This window comes from Hylaeus volcanicus, chromosome 1 (assembly GCF_026283585.1).
Source record: "Hylaeus volcanicus isolate JK05 chromosome 1, UHH_iyHylVolc1.0_haploid, whole genome shotgun sequence".
In the NCBI taxonomy this organism is placed as follows: Eukaryota; Metazoa; Arthropoda; class Insecta; order Hymenoptera; family Colletidae; genus Hylaeus; species Hylaeus volcanicus.
Window position 1 is genome coordinate 22,766,329 of NC_071976.1, and position 23,116 is coordinate 22,789,444.

At 35.3% G+C, this 23,116-nt stretch overlaps 1 long non-coding RNA gene across 3 annotated transcripts; it reads right to left on the reverse strand.

The window, feature by feature from the left end:
• Window positions 1–522: 522 nt before the first annotated feature.
• Window positions 523–22,055, reverse strand: LOC128883539 (uncharacterized). 3 transcript variants are annotated; one of them, XR_008459039.1, is made up of 5 exons: window positions 21,986–22,055; window positions 21,835–21,906; window positions 3,465–3,993; window positions 1,706–3,360; window positions 523–1,474 (listed from the first exon to the last, which is right to left on the reverse strand). It is a non-coding gene; the product is annotated as an uncharacterized LOC128883539 (long non-coding RNA). The 3 variants fall into 3 exon arrangements; XR_008459040.1 differs by having other exon boundaries at window positions 523–1,287; window positions 1,384–1,474; window positions 1,706–3,993; XR_008459038.1 differs by having other exon boundaries at window positions 1,706–3,993.
• Between the last annotated feature and the right edge of the window lie 1,061 nt (window positions 22,056–23,116).

Sequence of the window (23,116 nt, forward strand, 5' to 3'; positions counted from 1 at the left end):
TTATCGTCGTGTTTCCGTACCACCGTATATACGTGAGATACCTTTTATTTTTGCTGCAGATAGGTTCTGCTCATTAGATCCTCCTTACCTTCGGGTCATGCAAGGTGAAACAAGGGAATCGTGCTCTTCTACCGAGGAAGGAAGACGTTGAGAAATACGAAGAAGATGGGCTAACTAGTTACGGAGCTTTAATGAAACGAAGCGAATACTGCGCGAACGGCAATCAAGCGTCTTGGAATTAAATTTGGAGCCTCTATTGCGGGTCGAAATAATGGTCGAACGAAAGCTCGCGGTTTTACAAGTCGGAGCACATTATGCCTATTCATTTCAGTTACATTAACATGTAATTAGGTAATATGGACAAAAGTATCTTGTCGAAACACAATTTGAATGATGAAACGAAAATATCTTTTATTAACTGGTACGGTTTGTCTTGTTCATTTAGTTCGAACCATAATTACGAGCAAATACGTTGAAGGTCAAATGTGTTCTTCCAATTTCAATATTTTTATAACGTTATTGTAAGCTTTACCACTCGTAAGTAAGGTAAGATTCCTGAATGTATTCGAAATTTATAATTTGATAAAAATTGAATTTGAAAATTCGTCCATTACGCGTGGGATTCGGCATAGCTTGACTGGCGTGTCTGACTATAACTTGTTATTTCTACTTGCATTTGAGTGTAGGCGTAAATATACGTAGTGATACGGTGCTAGCTGCTTTAATCTCCGAGATTCTGAATTTGTTTTGTGTTAAACATATGTTCCTCGTGTAATTCACGCTATTGAGGATCCGATATGTCTAATTAAATTATACAAATTACAACATTTACGTAAATTGTAGAATACTAGTTTTCTCGAGAATCGTTTCGTAGTTTATATGAAAAATCATATTCCTCTCTTATATTTATTCTTTATTCTATAACTTGTGCATGTATTAGTAGCAGAATATAACGCACCATGTTAAAACACCACCATGTTTGGGGAAAAACAATGTTCTTTGAGGTTTCACCGCGGTTTACAGCGAAACTCTTAACTGTATCATTGACTGCATAACACGCTCGGTGAAGTATGCTCCAACCTGTGAGGCTCTGATGCATAAGACGCTGAAAGCTGGTTTCCGAGGTGACGAGTTCCAAGTTGTCGTTTTTACCGTTTACCACGCTACTCACCGAGATACGCGCACTTCTCTGATAAAAGGGTTACCTTTTCCCGCGTATCCTCTTCATGCTCGACCAGACATACTATTTAACGAAAATCTGGTCCGAGTTATTTTTCCACGGATTTCCTATGCAACATGGATTTTCTTTTTTTAAATGCCTGCAGTGAACTATTCACGAATAGAGGGCTGTTACGATATAATACAAAGCGTTACGATACGAACTTTCATTCACAGCACAGTGCACGCATTCAATAAAGATCGAAGTACGAAAAAGTTGCTCAAATGATTTACTGGTGAATTAGCAAAATCTGACCTGAAACACCAAGTTTATATGTGTCATCTTTTATTTTGTATTTTGGTCTATATAAGCTAAGTATAAATACTAAAACCCTTTTTGATAAACGCTTTAAATCTTGTTATATCGACTTTGTATATAAAAAGTTTTTAGATGTGCAATATTTTTAAGAACGCCACAACTAACGCTGTTAAAATTTCTTTCCCAGCTATACCAAGTTATGTATTGCAGCAATCTGCATTTGCTTACCTTCACAAGAGGTTCTCAAAACGACCACCTTGCATCTGAATGTAAATCTTTAGATGCCGCCTTCTTAATCTTCTTAACCCCCCGACGGATCCAGGTGTTACTCGGATTTCCTGGAAACCTTGTTTAATTCTCTGGCGTAGTATCTCAATATTGTTAATGGACTTGCTGTAGACAATGCATTTCAAATGACACCAGAAATAAAGACCCGATGGATTTAAGTTCGGGACAATAAGGCCCATCCATAGAGAATAGTTGGGAAACAGAGCGTTGTTTTACTCTCAGAGACACTGTTTCGAGGACATAAATACAGTATTCATAATTGCATTGATATCCTAGAACATAAAGTTAGCGTTAATATTCGTGAGCTGGAAAATGTATTCAGTTTCAACGAATTCGTTTCACTATAGAACTACACTCCAGTCGAATATAAGCTGCGCCAGGAGAAAAAACAGCAGATCCCATGGTACAGGCCGTGTCTGCTACCACTCGTAGGCTATCGCATTAAAGGATTTGCGTTTACTCGTCCCATTTTCTCAATATTCTACTGCTCGTCTTTTTATAATCCGAGTCAGTAATACCTTTTTCTTGTGGAATACAGACTCCTTCTTCTTGTACAAATTCGATATTGGAAATATCTTCCAGTGACATGTCCATAATGTCTGTGCCTCTGGTGGTCTTAAATCTTCGCATTCGAAAGCATCACCTTATTATGATTTCTTGTAACATTCCGTACAGGGCAATTCTTTTGTAATTGGATGCTGTCAATAGAAAATTTAAAAAGTATACTGAAGTAAATAGCAAACTAATGACTAGACAGCGGAAGTTTATGCGTTTATGGCAATTATAAATATAGGAAAACGTATGAGAATGAGCACAAAAATTTAATACAAGTTTGTTAAAAATATTAATGAACATCAAGAGAACGTAGTTCGCAATGGAGGATAGTTTATTTATTCTAGTTTTATCTGATTCGGCATAATCTCCTCCACGGCGAACCCTAACTCTGTCTCTTCTCCTTCTCGTGCACCTCCGTTCTAATCATTCATCGCTTTCTTCACTTTCCAAACTAAGGTATCCGCTCTATCATCGCAGTTCTTCTTTTCAATTCCCTTTCCTTTTTAACTCTTTCATTCCAGTCTGTATTCATCATCGCGACTAATTTTACGTCCTCTTCATTTATCCCTTCTATTATTCCTCTCTATTGACTGATACACCTTTCGATCCTTATACCTTTCTAAAAATACTCTTCCATTACTTGTACGTCTCTCCAATCCATACATAGGGATTACGGTTTTCAATATCTTCCCGGTATACTGTTCACCTTCTTCGAGGATTATAATCGAATAGTGATTAATGCTCGTCATGAGTTGATTTTGATTCGATCGCGTCCCGTCATTCTGCAGTTGAAACTCGAATTAATCACAATTCAATTGCGAGTGTTTCACGTCGATCTGGAGAAAATGAACAAGTTGGTTCGGTTGCGCATTCTGCGAGGCAAATGATCGCATAGCACGAGCTTTCATGCTTGGAACCTGCACAAGTATCCGGCGGTACAAACTGCCACGCAACGTACACGAAAGGTGATGGCAACGATGCAATCCGAAATCCTCAATATGTCGTGTTTCCTATGCAAACGGATCGTAATTTACCTTAAACTTAATTACGCTCAATCGTATAGTATTGTAGGGTCCGTTAGCGGTGTATACGATCGCATATAGCAGCTTAACTCACGATAAACTCACTAAAATATACTAAATACCTCTCGACTAACAACCTTGTAGTTCAGACTTGATTTCATGTGACTACCATATAGATGGTACGTTGAATGAGGCATTAAGTGGGGAAAGATTTAAAAACGATACAGCGCGCTTTAGCAGTTCAACTGTACTTGTACAATTGGTTGCTAGAGCACTCAACTCCTTTTTTTCCTAAGGGGATTAGAAAGCTTCCTTACCTGATGAAGAAAAGTACGTAGGAAAATAAGGCACTCCGTTTACATTTGTATCTTTCACCAATAAAGTTGTGTACAAAAATTATACAATGACGACGGTAACGTAATACCCAAAATCACATCGTGAAGATCATCTTGGATAATCAAGCAAGACGGGTAGAACTCAATTAGAACTCGTAGAACCAACGAGTAACTAAATTAGAACTCGTAGAACTCGGTAAGAGCATGTAGCGGTATTTCCTGTACTCGCCATCACTGGGTTCGCCAGCCGTTCTATTTTCCGCAAATTACTATTCCCTTCTGACTCCTGTACAAGGTGGTCCGTATATTCTGATCACTGAAAATATAATCCAAAATAATGATTATTTTGGTAAACGAAATGAACGGGTTGATTTCGTTTCAAAATAGCGGTTCGTAGTACGATAAACTTGTTGACCTCTGTCCGATATATGTTATGCAATCTTCGATGAACTCTTTTCAACAGTAATTTACCAAAATAGAGCGACGCACTTGCGATTGGAGGCTACCGTAGAATATATAAATATTTTTCAGAGTATTTCACACCCTAAAGCGTAAGTACTAATTACGTTGATAAGAAATTTCAAGTGAATGTAAATTGAAAGTCAATAAAAAGTTTATCTATTTTGCTTGGTAATAGCTAACAAAATTCGCAATTAACAGAGTTATGGAATTTCTGGAAATATAGAATAGGAAACATTTCGTAAAAATAACTTTGAGTTTGATAAGTATACTTTTCGTTATTTTATTGTTATACGTTCGTTGAATATTTTGACACTCCATCACCAACAGGGTAAAATCTATAAACAGTGGAATCGTCGAGTTAATGGATGACCTACTTTCCAGTGACGTGAGAGTGACGAAGTAATTGGAATCGTTAAAAAAAGAACCTTTTATCGGTTCCGCGAACGATAAAATGGAAAAAAATTGCATCGATACAAATATTTGTTCTTGTTAGTGAACAGCCATTAAAATTATTTCTACTATTATAAGTATACTACTTTTATTATTGTTTGGAGTAGCTACGATAAATGAATTTCTTGATATGTATATATGTGCACAGTTCATTCATCTGTGTATCTTTCTCCTCGTAACTGTTTCATGCGACGATTTTAAAATATTGATAAAAAAAGATCAAATTGCTTGGAATGCAAAGAGTTAAAGAAACAAAATTCTATAGTCCCTTTTGAAAAACCTTTTACAATCGGTTCTCGTAGAAATTTGAAACGAGACACGATCAATGAAGACTTTGGGTAGCATAAATGCGGCAGGAAATCGTTATAAGCGGCACACAGGATGTGTTGGATATCTGTTTTGGACAGGCACCAGAATCCTTCGTCTCTTTAGTTATCATTCGTACCAATGGGAACCTTGTTTTCGGCATTTCCTTCTTCCTTTGAATATGCTAGGAAATCACGCATGTTCCATTTTACAGATGAACTTTAGTCGACATTTATAAGAACTTTCGAGTGTTTCCTTTGATGTTTACAGAAATCAGGACATAGAAAATTGTAGAACAGTGTTCTCTCACTACTCACACGTATGTGAAGAAAGTTATTCTACGTATGTTACGTCCCTGGAATATATTTATAGCACGCTTTTATTGTTGATAGTGTCTTGATCCGGCTCCTGATTGCTGATTGAAACGAGAGAGAAGATTCTTCTTTTTCGAATAATTTTACATCAATGTTACAAAAAAGTGCCATAAATGGATAATTAATCTTGTCATACATTGCTACATTTAATGTTGGCGATAGTCACTTTGTTGACGTGCAAAATAATTAAATATAGAAGACAATCGAATATTAATTGCGTAAACATTAAAATATTGCATAGACTCTAAATGAAATACTCTGTATAAGGTATCCACGTGTCGTTGTCGTAATTGAAACCAGCGCGTCAACCACCAAGTATGGCAACCACTCCAAGCCACGTTCATATCTAAATTGAATTCTCAACTGTGCCTCTGGAATGTGTAATACTGCTAGAATTAATCATTTATTTCACACAACTGGAAGCCATGGATTCCTTTATATTAACCACATAAAGGTGTTACTTCAAATATTACTACATTTTCTTTAAACGGCATTTGTTGGACAATTAGAATCTAAAATCTGCAACCTTGGACAGTATCAAGTACAGTATCATAATTTCGGTTGAGTACAGACAGTATCATAGACAGCATTATAATTTCGGACATTTCGGCATTTCTTTTAAAATGTGAAAGATATAACAAGAAATAAAATCTGTTCTAGAATGAAACTTATGCATTGAATTAAAGCGTAATATTCGTCATTCTTAATTTGCATTAAGCACACATTTTTACAGAAAAAAAGCCTCGCCCGTTTCTTCTCCTTTTTCCCGTGACTATCTGAAACTCAAACAACTCTCTCGAAGTTCGAACGACTTCCTTCCTCCTTATATCCTGATTCTTTTGATAATATAAAAACCAGGAAAGAACGGAGGCTCGCGACAGTCTGCTCAATAAATTGCGGAGTTAAAGCCGTCTCGCGAATCTCTTCCTCTCGACCTAACGATATTAATAGCACCGATGGAGATATTATTCTCGGCTGTGACAAAAACCAAGGAAGACATTTGTGGTGTAAGTGGGCAGTTACGTGTAAGACTGTATAAACGATCTTAGACCGCCTTCGTGGTGTTCCTTAAATATAACATCTGGTGTTTATTCAAGACAATTTTATCTGAATCACTTGACGCACTTTCTTTTTAAAGTTACAGAGAAACAAATAATTGAATATTATGCTGCTTATGGCATTTCTTGTACCTAATGTTTCTTGACCTGACACTCTGAGGTAAAGAGAAAGTGTATACTCATTAATTGACATATGTGATAACACTAACCTTTCAAACTTTCTTTTGTCCACCACTATATATTGCATTACAAATTTATTTATTAAGAAAGAAAAGTAAGAAATCAATTAATAAATGATAACGTATTCAATGCACAAACATTATCTGATAGGAATGCGATATTTTCGCAGAAATAAGTTCGGAAAGAGAGAAGCATATGAAATCGACGTGAACGAGTATGTCGCGTCAGCATATATGAAACTCTTTTCTATCGATTCACGTTTGTATCTTCGTTAAAGAATTACGACGTATCGGAAATGTGACTGCAGTAGAAAAGAATATATTGGCAGATACGTCAAGATTTCTATATACGATTCTGATAAGAAACGTCTTGATATTAAAGTAATCATTCTAGATGAAGCTCAACCGACTACCAATTGAAGCCTTATAAATAAATGCCATGATTTTGAGGCAGAAAACTTTGTAAATTGTTTGATAACTAATAATTCGTTGAATAAACACTTCTAACAATTTCTTGTTCTCTCTCTGCTTTAAGACTATGTTAGATATAGAAGACGTTTTCAAAAGAAACATGCTTTATTTAATTAAATACTTGTCAGTGTTAAATATAAAGTGCATTCTATACGAATGTTAGGTTATAACCTGCTCATCTCCTTTCAAATGCAGTTTAACATGTTTTTGCTTTCAGTACGTTCCTCCCAAGGGCCCACATTTGTATCAATTACAAAACCAGGGTTTATTCAGAAGGTTAGGAATTAAGGACTTAATCTCTATATTAAAAAGTGGTTGGGATTACCTCATTCTACCCTATGGGAATTATAATGCTTGAAAATTCTAGTGGGTAGTTTCTCAGGATTTAGTGGTTTACCAGCGCGATACAATCTGGCTACCTACTTATGTTATGGATCTCGAATATTGCATTTTGTTGTTGATCACGTGCTGCCATTGATAGAGGAGTGTGATTTTAAACCAATTTCATTAAATAATCACTTCATTATATTTGTCCAAAAGAATGCGTACCTGCAGTCCTCGGAAATGTACTTTCAAGTATTTCGTTATTTGGAAGAATCGAACCTCAAACAAGTACATAGTACTCGAGGGATACGCCGTATTCGATCCTTTCAATCATTGCTATGCAACGCGTAACACGAAACATTTGCGGTAGGATATTCATGAATATTTCCCTACTACTCGATCAGGGTTCGATTCCACGTGGAAGTGCTGCTTTCGTTTCTCGATACAGTTATGGAAGGTTAAAATCCTGTCGGCCAGGATACGCACCTACTTGTAAGAAGCTTGATCCCATTGCCAGCATCAGCACGCAAGCCAGTGAAACGTGCCGAGAAGGAAAATACCTTTTGACCCTTCATTGCTCCCATAGTTTCGTTTATTACGGGTGAAATAAATGGAATCCTAAGCCTGCCAGCCATCATTTCCGTGTCACGCGACATATTGCAATACGCGTTGGAAATTATAAATCTTCACGTAACAATTTTCGAATTTCACGATAAAATTAACAGCGATAAGCGTCACAAAGCGTGAATCGCTATGTAGCAATCGATTTGGACAGACGATCCTAACGATGAGTTACAAGAACTCGTTTAGTGAATTATTGCCTTTGGCTTCTTTACAGTGTAACTGGGTCAAATGTAGATGAATTGTAATCGCGATCCTGGTATTGGGTCTTTAATCAGCTTCTTTGGCAGTAACTGAATACGTATGCGGGCGCACTGGCATTTTTAGATTATCTACTAAAATATTAAGTGTAAGAATTAATTTTGTGACTTTCTAAGGTCGATTTCTCTTTCATTTAAAAGTAACAAATACCGCTGTCCGCGTGCTGTAATATTACAGCAAAGTCATATTCTCGATCATTGTTTGAACAAACATTGTTAATAATTAAGGGAGCTATTGTCAGAAATTAATTTTTAGTTATTTTAGCTAACAGATGTAACGATATAGAAAAACTTCTCACGATTACTGTGTTCGACGAATACTTATTCTGAACCGTGATTCTTATTAATATTTAATATATTAATAAGAATATATTAATAAGGACATATATATTTTAAATTGTCGAAAATTCGAGATCGATATGCATGTTTCGAGATTTTTCGAGATCAAAATCGAGATCGTAGAAATCTCGTCTCGTCTCGTCTCGTTCGCATCACTAAACACAAGTATCGTTGTAGTAACGCAAGTAACAAAGACTCGGATAAGTCTGGTGTGACACCCGTTCTTTCGTTTATTGCTAATCATCTTATTTCCGACTCGTATAACGAGAGATAAACGATCCTCGCAGCAAGCCGGCCGATGTTTTTCGCGAAGATTCCAACTGTCAAGAAGATTTATCGCCGAGTGTCGTCCTTTGCACGACACACAGATTAATACATTTCTAACGGATCCTTTAGGCGAATCTTACTTTCCTAGATAGGAAAATGCAAGAAAAGAGATAACAGAGGAATTGTACTTTTTGCCAGTTTACGGAAACGCAGTTTACTTAACATTAACGGTTATATAAAGAGTTTCCCAAGAAAGAATTTCGAATTTTGTTTTATAACAAAATACTAATGGTAGGAAATATATTTTTTCATCGTAAATGAAAGTATGAAGACGATTTTTAGAAGTCATATTTTCAAATGATATACATATGAGCCAATTAATCCAAATAATATTTATTTGCGTACCGCTTGTTTATATAATGTTCTTTCAAAAAACTAGGTGTACGAGTACACTTTTGATCCACAGTATCAACGACGTGATGGATAGTGTTACACTGTTCGTTTAAAATATTTCCAAAAATTCGTTCTAAGAAATAATTCCTTTGCTGCAGGTAGCAACAAACTCTTACTCTCATCCTTGTGGGAATGTAATGATGACCGATTGGAAACATCCATCAGGACCAGGAGATTTCCGGGAGTCTCTTTGGAGGCTCATTGCGAGAAAAGAAGGAGACCATCCCTTATTATCTATCTCTTCGTAATGCTTTCATGTCGCAACGAAGGAATATCGAAAAGTCTTTTGCAACTTACACTCTTCGGGTATTCGAGGGCGTACCAAAGGAACGCCGTTTTTTTAATGAAGCCTCTTAATCCACTATAAACATCGGATAAACCTAAATCATCTGTCTTTAGTTAAGAGCCGCAAACTCCTACGAGCGCAACGAGAAATAGCGTTATCGAGACCAGGATAAAGGAAAGAAGGAAGAGAATGATAACGCCAGGAACGGTGGCATCAGCAACTGCGTCGTAGCCAACGAGGGATATAAGAGGTTTACTGTTGCTAGGCAACCTGTTGCCACGGGCACCCATCACACCACCATGAGAGGACTCAGTAGGCTACGGCTCTTCGCACACGGTCAGTGAAACTAAGGGAGGTTAAGCAATGACGTCGTAATCGACTAATCGGTAAAAAAAATGTCAAAAACAATCCTTCCCTTTCCTGTTTTGATACTTGGATGCTATTCATATGAAGTGTTCCGAACATGACAGTGTAACTTCATTTTTGTAAGAATCGAATGTTTGATACGAAAGCGTACCAATACTCCCGTGTTCCACTCTACGATTTCGAGCACTCTCAATGTTACTTCAGTGCACGTTTTGTGCCTCAGCAGGAAAAGTAAAACTTCCAGTTTTTATCAAGTGGGTTTATCGATCCCGCGACTGTTTATTTGAATTTGAATCCGTAAGCGTTTAAACTGTCTACATTTTGGAAAATGTTTACTCTACTGATGCCTCAAACGATATAACATAGGGATTACAACCATGCCCCTGTGGCCAGAGTGATAAATGTTTGTTGTTTCACAGTACTCCATGTTGCATAATTTTGACGTTATGTTCCTTTTTTGAAAGTAATACGGAATATATAGTGGCTACAACACAATTCCCAAAAGAGGTGCAGCAGTTGTGTTTCTAATTAAACGCAGATTATTATATTCTAGGTAATTGTCGCAATGCCACAGAAGAAAAATTTACCAAATATTTCTATACTGTAGTGTTATTGTAAAGTGTTACTTATACCTAAACATGAGATTTCGTTCTAAAAAGAAATACAATTAAATCCATATTGGCAATACTCAACTTTACTGTCGTCTCATTGTTTAACGTTATATTTCAATTTAAATTAAAATCTCTTCAATAAAACGACATAATTATCAAGTATCGATTACTTTCGTTACTTGATAGATCAAATTAAATTTACAAGAAATACTAACACATTCCAATAGTACAACTTCTACTTTGCCATAAAACTGATATTTTTACGTTCATATCGTCTAGAAGTCGCGAATAAAGTACTGAATGTGTTAAGTTACTCGTAAAGTTAAAAACGTCGAGTCTCTGCAATATTTACCCACCTACGTGGGTGGATATACGTGCCAAAAAGTTTTATTCTTCAGAGTGATACTTTAAAGGTCAACCCTCCACTTTACACATACGAAATTCAACAACTGTGCGAATAATAGTTCTGGAAAATAAAAAATGTCAAAGAAATGCATATGGAACTTTCTCTTTTTCATCTTTAACCACCCTGAAATATACGTAAGCAAGGTTATCATTTTGTAGTATGATACAAGAAAGAAGTAGATTGATGACGTCTCCACTGATCTTAGTTTTTAAACATAGTTTAACGGGCTAGTAACAATAATTCGTTATTATTTTGAAATGCATAAGGCATATGCTGTACTTTCTTGACTCTTAAATTTGTAATCATAAGTAATCATCTGTTCTTATTCATTAATCGTTTAAGATTAGACATTAAGCATATTTCAACTAATGAACCGATATGTTATTCTTATTTCTAATTCTCGAATGTAACCATAAAATAAATAGTATATTACCACCAAGCATTGCAAACAATGAAGGACAGTCAACGATCTCGTCACGTTCGTCTATGGATTTGAACCTGGTTAATCAATTCGTTGAATGCATAGTCGGGGACCCCGTTGCATCCGGCGCGATATGAAGCCATCCGCTATTAATTACAAGCAAAATTGTAGCTCCCGCATATATATCTCTGCTAGTGGTTCGTGAATACCCTTTACTAATACAAAATGATGACATGGAATATTTTAACATTCCAACAAAATTCTGAAGAATTCTTCAATCTTTAAATTAATTTATAATGCTAAATTACTGTAGTAATAACCTCTCTATGAACCACATTTAATTAGTTACATTTCTCCTAAGCAGTTACCCTAACTACTCAGCTACGTTTTTGTCTTAAGATAAGAAATTGAAAAATCAAATAAACTTTAAAGTAAAAATGAGTCGTATTGGGTATAAATATTTTCGGATATACAAATAAAACCAAGATTGCATTCTTTACAATCTCAGGAGTACCGAAGGTATTCGCATCTAAACAATTTCATATTGATCAAAAACGGTGAAGATCTATCGGTGCCAGATACGGAGAATACGGTGGATGAGTTATGGGTTTCTATTGCAGCTCCCATATTTCTTTTTTGCATTGCTATCGCGACTGTGGCCTCGCGCCGTTATGGAATTCCATACATAGAGCTTCAAACTATATCCATTTTTATGGAAATACCTTGCAACACTTAAGATGAAAATTGCAAGCTCACAAATGTTTTCTTTTTTATCGCAATATATTGTAGCAAAATGGTATCACGCGAACATTTAGTTTAGTTATTTTTCTACGCGAAGATTTTTAAAACATTTCCATCACAACTGACATATATTCGACCACCGTTTCGTATATTTTTTGCGCAAATTAAACGATGAAAAGTACGCGATTGTGCGTGCTGAAGCGGTTCGTTTCCGTATCATCCGTCAGCACGAACTTCCACCCTAAAAAATTCATTGATAGCGAGCAGGCATCATTCGTCGAGCGTATTGAAAAATCAGTGCAATTCGACACGTCCCGCGTCGCTGACCACATTCGTCATAACGAGATTCCGCCACACCGATTCCACGTTCTCCCAAAGGACTGTCGCCGCGTTCGATTGACCTAATGTTCTGCGATCTACACTTCGACACTTTTTTTGCAAATCGATTGGAATCTTTTTGCCTGTACGGCCATGGCAATCATCACTCCTTATTACAGAATCACGATGTTTTAATTTTTTCTTTTGAGAATATTTTAGGTATACTTTAAAATACATTTGGTAATTTTTTCCAGTTTTCACATTGAAATCTTAAATCTTCGCTCAATCGGTGGGAATTTTAAATGTTTATTAAGGAAATAAAAATATAAATGCTCAATAATAATTCCAACTGGTTTTAGCTTAATTTGATACGATATCTATATTAACTTGAAAATTTCAAAAAGGTACGTAATTAATGTAGAGAAAGTAATTGCATATTTTATATAAATAAAACAGGTGAAAGAAGTGTCTATATTAAACGAAAGATAATATTCTGCTGCATGTGTTAATTTCACGGAAACAAAAAGAAAGAATACTCATACGAAGTTATTAATCCCAAAACGATGTACGTATCATTCTATGAATCTAGATTCATCGTACCGCGTAAACAAATTCCATTTCCTCAGTTTCAATCAATCGTATCCATTATTTGCATTCCATCAAATCCACATGCAACTGGTTTTTCGTAAAGTTAACAGACTCTTCAGATACACAGTAAACACAAATAGAAAAGATAACGATTGAAGTGCCATATTGAAGAGAGTTTTCAGTTCGATTGCTAGTCGTTCGATCGCGATATCCCGATCATGCATTCAGAGATAGCAAAGGCACGGCGAGAAGGGAAACGCCGCATACCAGCAGGCATATGTTTACCTTGCCTGTATCGAAAAAACACTGCGTTCCAGATCCGTGCAATAATCATCTGTGACGACGGCAGAAACACCGACGACTTATGGGTGAAATGAATGGAAGATGGAGAAAAACGGTCCACCAGTCTGTGGATTATTGCGAATAACGGAGTGCGTTCCTAGAACCGCTGCGACCCGATTAAACGACACCCCGCGACGTCGTTATCAGCATCTGAAGTGCTGAACATAAAGGGGAGAACCGGAAAGACAAACGAGAATGAGATCCAATATTTGACGGAACTCGACTGGGTATTCTTTGAGGGTACACAGAAATCTGTTTTTTAGACAAAACGCAGTAGAATATTTCGTGCACAGTTTGAAAATAAGCTTCACCCCCGTTCCCCTAGAAAAAGAAAATTGGAATTCTTACTGCCGATTACTAATGTCTACATCTTTCATATTTCGCAACACAAGCTGGTGCAGCGTGAACATAATCAGCGGTTCCATATGCCCCTCGGGACATATCCCTTCCAGGATGGGAATGGCGGAAGGAAGAAGTGACGACAAAAAAGAAATATTCAGCACGAAAGTGTGCATACTGGAAAATCAAACTTGCTCGTTTCGAGCTGCATTATTTAGCAGCAATGTTCTGATGGAAGTTTGCTTCGTACATATTTGAAACGAAGGCTATGAAACTCAATTCTTCGGGAAGTATCGTCTCTATTTTACTCAGCACCTGATTCCCAATGAAAAGAATGAAAGTATGTTCCACTGTGTTCTCGCATGGATACAATGTCGCTCCGACGTATATGTTATAATATAATGAGAATGACCTTTAACAATATCTTGTTAAAACTTATCCAGAATATAAATAGATTTACTATATATGGAACGTAAATATGTCCATGAGTTTACGTTTCTATGCTCACAGAAGTATTAGAAAAACATGGAAATGCATTATATATAATATGATTTTATATATATAATTTTCCAACAATTTGATACTGAAGTAATAAATCCGAATCAAGTCTACATATGATCTTATTAATAAATTATAAATAAGACTTTTTGAATATTCTCAAGAGGTTTGTGTTCCTGAAGCAAGTACATTTGAAGAATTTAATAAAACTTTGTGAAAGTTGGACGAACTATTTCCTGTTATTGCGAATAAAGTGCTTTCACGAGATCTGCGCCCGGTTCGAAACCAATTAAATTGCTGCCTTCCTCCTTACCTTCACAATTATCACCGACGAATTATGCAACGATTTTGACGCTTCGGCAAGGAATGAAATTAGGATAATTTCATTAATATTTCATGCAATGATTCTTTAATTTATAATGTAATTATTACTGCAACAAAAATTTTTAATTAATTATAATAGTATTACGATTCATAAATGAATAAAATTCTTAACCCTTTTATTGCACCTTTTTAAAATTATTTAAATTGCTATAGAGTCCATTAACTATACATTATGAGTTAGGATTGTGTGAATTTAATTGAAGTTATCTTGAATTGTTATTTAACTCCTCCTTTTCGAAGTCGGTTAAAAATGTAGTATGAATGAAAGTAACAGTTGTATCATTGATAAACGAAGATTTCATTAAGAGTTCATAGGAAGTCATTAATATTATTTTCTGATTACCTTTTCATATCTAAGCACCAATATAAAAGTTAGTTTGAATATTTCATGTTTTATAAAGTCAAATTAGGTTCGCTCGCTGTAATTAACACGGCGATCGTTCTTTATAATTTCAAACTCGTTAAAAGAAAACTAATAGGTTCTCGCTGAAATTTCTATTAATTTCTTGAATTCAACAACTTCGTGAGTATAATTAATTATATTACAGAAGTTCGCAAGTTTCATTAAGAACCCTAATCTAGCCAGTTAACAACAATGAACGAACCTAACGATAAGCGTCTTCTGTTTTCCATATTGATATTCATAAACGCTTTTAAACTCGTTATGAAAAACATTTCTATTACCATTATATTAAGAAATATTGAATTTATTACTCACATATCATCCTAGATAATATTTTGATTCTTATCGTGAAACTTTCCCACTGCTACATAAGGTTCCGGACCATGGCTGGTCAGTTCCATTTATAAGCCAATCTCCTTTACTACCCAGTGATCGAAACGTGATTTTGGAGGCACAGGTTTCGATATTCTTATTATTTTTTTGCGAATACTAGAAAATGCATTTATTTTTAACTTCAAGTTCCACTCGTTGAAAACCGATTGGTTCACGATGACGCGAAATAAGCGTGTGGTCACAAAATTGAGTCTTCTATCGATATGCATAACCATCATACCGTTCACAGGTTATACATATACTACTGATTTGAGGTCACGAAGTCTGACGAACTCGATACTGAATACATACATATATACGTATCCATAAATATGCATATACAATGTACATACTGTAAACATATTTCATCACATTGCATCTGTAACTCAATGTGGCGGAGATACTTAATAATGATGATATGACTATGTATTTAACTAAATACAAAATAAGAAGTTGAAATCTTTTTCGCAGAAATTAATATGAACATAAGCACGAGATGACAATTTTCGTATAAATAAGTCCTTTAAACTTCCTTCTAATATCTCTTCCTCTTTGTCTGCATCAGACAACTACCGTAACTGTTTTCAATGAAGGGACAAGGGATGGTGCAATTAATGAAGCTGGAATTATAAAGCAAGAGGTCGGAGATGACTCGTGCCATCTTATAATAACTAGAAGAAAGGAAACACTCGGTAGAAACGAATAATTACGTGCTGTTGATATTTGTTGCTTTTAAATGTGACATTTCATCTGAAATACAACGAGGCATTAATTTGTATTTTACCGTTCGTCGAGTAAAGATATTTTTAATCACTGTTCACTGTTATAATTTTAAATTATATGCATTGGAAATAGTATTGGCTGCATGTGCAATGTCTCCAATTCTTAGAATGAGAGTTGTGGTATAGTAATTATTGTACATAGCGCCATTGTTCCTCGCAGATATAAAAGTGAGCGAGTTTCAGAAATAGATATTGTATTCTAATGTAAGTAACGTCAAAGTAAGAAGACGTAGTGGAGATCTGATGGTTTCGCGGAAAAGAGGACATATTCGGAAACCTGCAGCAGAGGTTTACTCAAAAAGAACCACAAGGACAGTTGAAAGCACGGCTGAGCGCAAAGCGGACCGCTATGCGTCAAATTTGCTGAAAAGGCTGTGAAATCGTCGAACGAAATAGTCTGGAGAACCGTTCGTTGTGTTGACAGTTGGTATGAGAATGTCACTGTTGGAATATGATGTAAGGAAGAACAGAAGGAAACAATCGATAGATTCTGCTTCTTCCTCCAGGAATATGCCTTAACCGGAGTTGAAAGGGAGGATTCCACGAGATATTTTCAGCTGGGAGGAATTACAGAATTATAGCGAGCAGTGGTTTCGCTTGGGGTTCGAAAATGTTCGCTGGCAGTCTTCGGAAAAGGTCGTTCAAAAAGGATATCCCGCGATAAGGCAGGGATCGAAGTCAGGGTGGTCATCGGTTGAGATGGCATCGGTCGCAATCTCAACCTAAAATAGCCCATGGTGAGGCCAGCGACCGGGAGCAGTTCGAGTTAGAGTGTTCCGGATGCAATATCTTACTAGTAGATGATGACAGAAATCTGGAAGTAATTTCTCAGCGAAGGGAACGCTGTATCGGGAGGAAGGATTGTCTCTAAAGCAATCAGAGTCAGACAAATCCAGTTGAGGATCAGCAAGCGGAATGTGGTATCGAAAAGGATTGCCTCGGAGACAATTCGAGACAAGCAGATTCGAGTAAAGGTATCTAATGCCAGACAGTAATGTTATCAAGTAGATTTAACAGCCGATCTGAGGAGCACGATATCATACATTTTTTAATTTCCTAATAAGCGAGTATTTAAATGTATCTCAGTCCCATAAATATTCGTACCCTCTGTGTCTATTGAAGAAATTTATTTAAATTAAATGGTAGGTTTGATGTTCCCAAGTGTATGTTTGTATAAATATGTTGATGTACGTATAAATATATACATGTATAATAATCTTTCTCAATTTCTTTCTACGCTTATTCATTTATCTTCAAAATTATACAACGAAACGATGCGTTTGTTTGAAGTACCTACAACAAAAATTTTCCAGCAATTACTCCTATTGCCTTTCCTTCACAGGGTGTATTTTTTTAAACGGTGAGTACCTAAAGCTCCCGATAATAACCTGCCAATTCTAACGTTTGACAGTTTACAATTTCCCATTTACCTTTTGCACTCTCCAATCCTCTTCGCTGCGAATAAGTACTAACTCTATTTTGTTATCACGTATCAGTAGCGACGTCAATTTTTCAATAGCTCTCAAATTACAGTTTTCTGCGTTACGAATATCCATCGAGGAAAAAGCACGCGTGAAAATTTCACCTGTCCAGTAAATGCGTCCAACATCCGCAATTTTGACTCATTTTTTTTTACGCCGCCGGACAATGTCTGAACGAAGACTATATACGTGCAATCCATTTTAGTCGTTTCATCCGTCAATTTCCGGTGACGCGATGCACAATGTCTTTCTACGCTTTCATCCCCTTCGTGAGGATTTTATCTTTGTCGAAAAATCAATGTTACATCGTTTATCGTCCTACCCTTGGAAAGCAATAAACTTTCTATAACTAAAACTTCGTGTAAATCTTTAAGTGTGTAACAGCGTATAATAAGACAAAGTAGTTCAAATGTTGGAATTAAGACTGATACGGGAAGTTCGCAAACTCGAGTTTTCGAATGAAGCTTAGTAGAAATGAAGATCATCATTAAAGTAATGTAATCTGATCAAAATTAGAGGCGATCCAGGCCACTAGACGCCGCTACGTTTAAAAAAATTTTTGTTTAGTAAACAATGTTTACTTCAACGTGAATGGACTAACCTGCAGCTTCGACAAATCTAAATATAAAAATATAAACGTTAAGGATAAAGGTTCCTTGGTATTACATTTCATGAGTATAAAATCCTCATAAAATATGAAAAATGTGTTTGTTCTAGATAACATTTTTGTACACTAAAGAAATCTCAAGCCAGAGGTGGAAACTTATACTATCCTAAAAAGTAATTAAAAGTCTAAACAAAGGGAAACGCGAGTGTTTGGTTGTTTTTGGGAAATAGTAATCACGTTAGTGAAACGAAAAATAAAGCGACGACACGCGGTACGTGTTAGCAACTTTGCCAAATTAACATTCCGCGTCTGTCACAACGTTAATTGCAAACACTTCTTCGGACGATGAAAGTAATAAAGTGTCGACTCAAGTCTTGGCTGCATAGAGTACACATGGGGTTATTGTCGTTGAGTACGATAGAAGTTCGCAGCAGAGATTAAAACACATCTCGAGTGTATGCTTTTGAAATACAAAGCGAGCCAATGCCTAAAACCTCCAGGGATAAACTCCATCTATCTCTCCACTTTTCTTGCTATACTGAAAATTGCTGAGACTTTGTAAAACTTCCCACATTTGACGAAACTAACGAACAAACGATAGAGTAAATTTTGAATTTACAAACAAGAATTTTCTGTTGTGTGTCAGGCATATCCCATATTTAATAGACATTCATTGTAATAGATATATCTATTTTACTCGAAACAAGTAATCGACTCACTATTTTATAATGCGTACGTATCCTCCGAAAAGTCTAATTAAAGATCGATTTGCGTGTAATATGCTAATCATAAAGGCTATCGAGGTAAAATAGGACATAGATAATACAGTAAAAACATAAGTATCTAAATATTTATCTGATACTAACACGATTTATGTTTTCTGTAAGATACAAATAAATAATTAAACATACAATTAAACCTTTTGTCTTTTACTTCGCGCTGCGGCAGATGCTTAGGTATCAAAACGATTCTCGCCTTTTTGTTCCCATTCTTGAAGGCAAGATAATTACGCATCCCGGTGGAAATTAATGGTAAAACTTTGTTTCGATGGTGATAAATGGTACATCGGCAAAGTTCCATACCTCCAAGCGAATCGAATGTGACTAGCCTTTGTAACAGAGGAAAAGAAACTTAGAGAAATGGATCTGGAACTACTTTTAAGAACATCGCAATCTTTAGACAATATTAATGGAAATTTTATTTTATTCAATTCGAGGTGTAAATTCTATTTATATTCATTTTTCATTTACCCATCCCGCATCTTCAGAATGTTCAACCTCAGAATAAACTATCGCGAGGATAATTGACTACATAATTTACTTTTCTGTTAAAATGATATTTGAATGTTGTCATTTCCATAAGTACTGTATTTCTAGGAATTTTTGATCTATCTCAGAAATTTAATCTATCTCTGATCAGAAAATTAATACATCATCTGTAAAAAGCAATATCCTTTAAGGGGGCATTTCACTGTAAACGCACAAAAAAAGCATATTTTCAATAATTTTGTTCTCAGGAACTATTGCATAAAATTGAATGAATGTTTTTTTCCCTTAAAGATACGATTAAGGAAAGTAAAAAATTTCTTTTTGGTAAAAAATATTTCGTCATTTATTTACAGAATAATATGCATGTGTGCAAAAAAAAAGTTATCCGCAGGTGATTTTAGCACTCCTGGTAATCTGAAACAGAAAATCGAAAAAGTTTATTAAACTATGTTGTCACACCTATGGTCGGAACCTCCACTTATTTATTTCATCAAAAATAAACAAAATGGCAGCGTTTCTTGTGAAAGAGAGGAAAAAAAAACACTTTTTTTGTACCGTAAATCAGGTGAAATTGTAAGTAAAAATCCAAACATCAACTACTTAGAGGTTCCGCCGATAGGTGTGACGACATAATTCAATAAACTTTTTCGATTCTCTGTTTCAGATTACCAGGAGAGCCAAAATCACCTGCGCCAGCGGATAACTTTTTTTTTACACACATGCATATTATTTTGTAAATAAATGACGAAATATTTTTTACCAAAAAAAAATTTTTTATTTACTTTCCTTAATCGTACCTTTAGGGGGAAAAAACATTCATTCAATTTTATGCAATAATTCCTGAAATAGAAATTATTGAAAATATGCTTTTTTTGTGCGTTCACAGTGAAATGCCCCCTTAAATACTATATGTTTCATAACTTTACACTTCAGAACACCAAACCGAAGAAGAAGCTACACACCTTGATTAGTGCAGATTGTTGGTCTAAAGGGTTCTACAATTATCAAGGTAACCAATCAAAAGTATAGTTACCCTACACAGCGTATTCCCACCAGTACACCAATTTCACTTGTTGCTTAGCAACCATCCCCTCTACTTATCGACGCCATGCACCGAGCGAGGCTACCATGCAATAATCGAGGTATAGGGTTGTACTGCACCCGGTGGCATCCACACAAAGGAAATTGTAAGAGTCAGAATTCCTCCACGTCACTCATAACTTTTCAGCAAACACTTTAAAAATTGTAATAGGTACAAATTTTTGTTTGTTCACCATAGTTAATCCAAAGTTTCCATGTCTGAACTTGGTATATCGCAAGTTGTTTTCTTAAAGGACTGAAAGTATATTATATATTTAGTTTGTTCGTACGTATCCCTTGACTAGGTGCCAATTCAAAATTCCATGACCCATTTTGCTCACTGTAGAAATTAAATTCAAACAAAAATCAATAGCCTCGGTGAGTACTCGAAGAAAACAACACAACAATGATTTCATCGAAGAACGACTGTATAACTAACTTATACGCAACCTATGTTAAGAATTTGTAGTTTGAAATCTACATATATCGTCAAGTTTCTGAGGTGGACTGTATTTGGCAATTGAAAACGTTTATGTTTCAATAAATTTTATTTCTTTATTTCACTATTTGTATTTTATTAAAGAACCAAATCCAAGAGATCCTTTTAGAAAACCTTTTATATCGAACCTGTTTTCAGAACAAGATATCGGAGTATATTTATTAGTAAAGTAAAGTACAAAGTGGATAAAATGTTCATTCTTGAAATAAATATATATATTATACTATTAAATACGAATATTTACTTGTTATATTTTTCATATCAATATTCAACTGTAGATAAAACAATAACTCGAAACAGATATTTTCATCCGGATAAATTCTGTTTGCAGATCTCCATGGCTAACTTATCGACGTTAGTGCATTATCATTTCAGGCCTGAGCAACCAGCATTTAACTATCCTTGTTCTACGCTTTACGTTACAAAATGTGAAACAAGGATGGTCAAATGACTGCAAAACGTAGACCTCTAGTGGTAACACCGTCGATAATTTATCCATATCGTTCTGCAAAAAAAGTTATCGAAATAAGGATGTAGTCAACTCTAATTGAAAATAATTCTAAGCTTCACTGAATAATTCATTAATTTTTTTATTTTTAAGAGGACTAAATGTTTGCCTGTAATTTAAAATGATTTATCATCTTGTTACCTTATGTAAGTAAAAAAGGACTCTGTAATATGGAAATGTTGTTAACATCGGACGATTACAAAATTGTTATTTATAATCCCATTATACGAATTATTATTGTTTTAAGAGTATTTTTTTAAATGAATAATTTATATAAAATATACGAAACTTACAGAAATCGTGACTCCCCTTACTTGAATCCTCGTATTTAGTCCCATTAATCTCTGCTTTGATCCTATACCAAACTAAAAACATAAATGTAAATTGGGTGGATACGTAACCAATTATAGTTCAATAAATTTTCACTCAAACATCTTTACTTACTACTTGTAAAGTATTTCCACGTGTGCGACTTCCGAGATTTCCTGTGTACTGGTTGTGCAGATTTATACTCATCGAAGGAATTCACGTCTTCTTCCATTCTGCATAAGATTTATTGCTCTATAAATAAGAATAAACATAGAGTAAAGAGAATTCCTCTTCCATAAAAAGAAAATAATGATTTTACAATCATGAAAACATTTTAAGAGTAGGAAAATTTGAAATGGAATTAATTTGAAGAGGTAAAATTAATATTATGCACGTACCTTTAAGTAAAATCGTTCACGAAAAATCTAATTGACGATATCGAAGCTTAACGAGAAATTACCTAAAGCATTCGAATGCTACAACATCACCGATCACGAAAACGCGACAATGTATCGCAGGTGTCGAAACGCAAACTAAAATCCAAACATCTTCGGTGGTTGGAGCATAACGAAAAGCTATTGGCAGATTAGTCTGAAATACCTGGCTAACAATAAGCAATGGACAGAAGAACGAGCATTGGCCGAAAGTCAAATATTCCCACGCGAACCTGTAAATTTATGTATTTCTCAAAAGATCTGCTAGTACGATACATGAGTATATAAACGATTTTGACAATGTTTTCTATTAAACATACATATTCGTATGTTGCCTGCTAGAAAATAAAAATGACTCACACTATGTAAAATTGATTTGCTCATTAGCAATTAAATATTAATATACAGTAATGAAAATTCGAAACCATTCCGATGACATTCAGCCGAGTTGCAACAATTTATATTTTATAACATAATTAAATTTCAGGAGAAAGAACTTCCAAGCTTTCACTGTTCATTTTTAAAACTAAACATCGCTTGAATAAACTATAAATATAAAGAAAGTTTCGTCTTGTCATCCTCTATAAGGTTTTCTTCAAAAATTGTTTGAATTTTGAAAATTTCGCCACTTAAGTAAGACGCTTAAAATACGATCTCGACCCTGTTTGAGTGACGCGCCCCTTAGAATTTCTAGCAAAAATATTCTCGCAGTCAAAGGGTTAACTGTATAGTCACTCTCTGCTACTTGCCGTTTGACGGAAGGCGGCAGTTTCCAGATAGTAACTGTCGTTGGTGCAATCATCGGCCAGTCTACGAAGAAGGCGTTTAATAC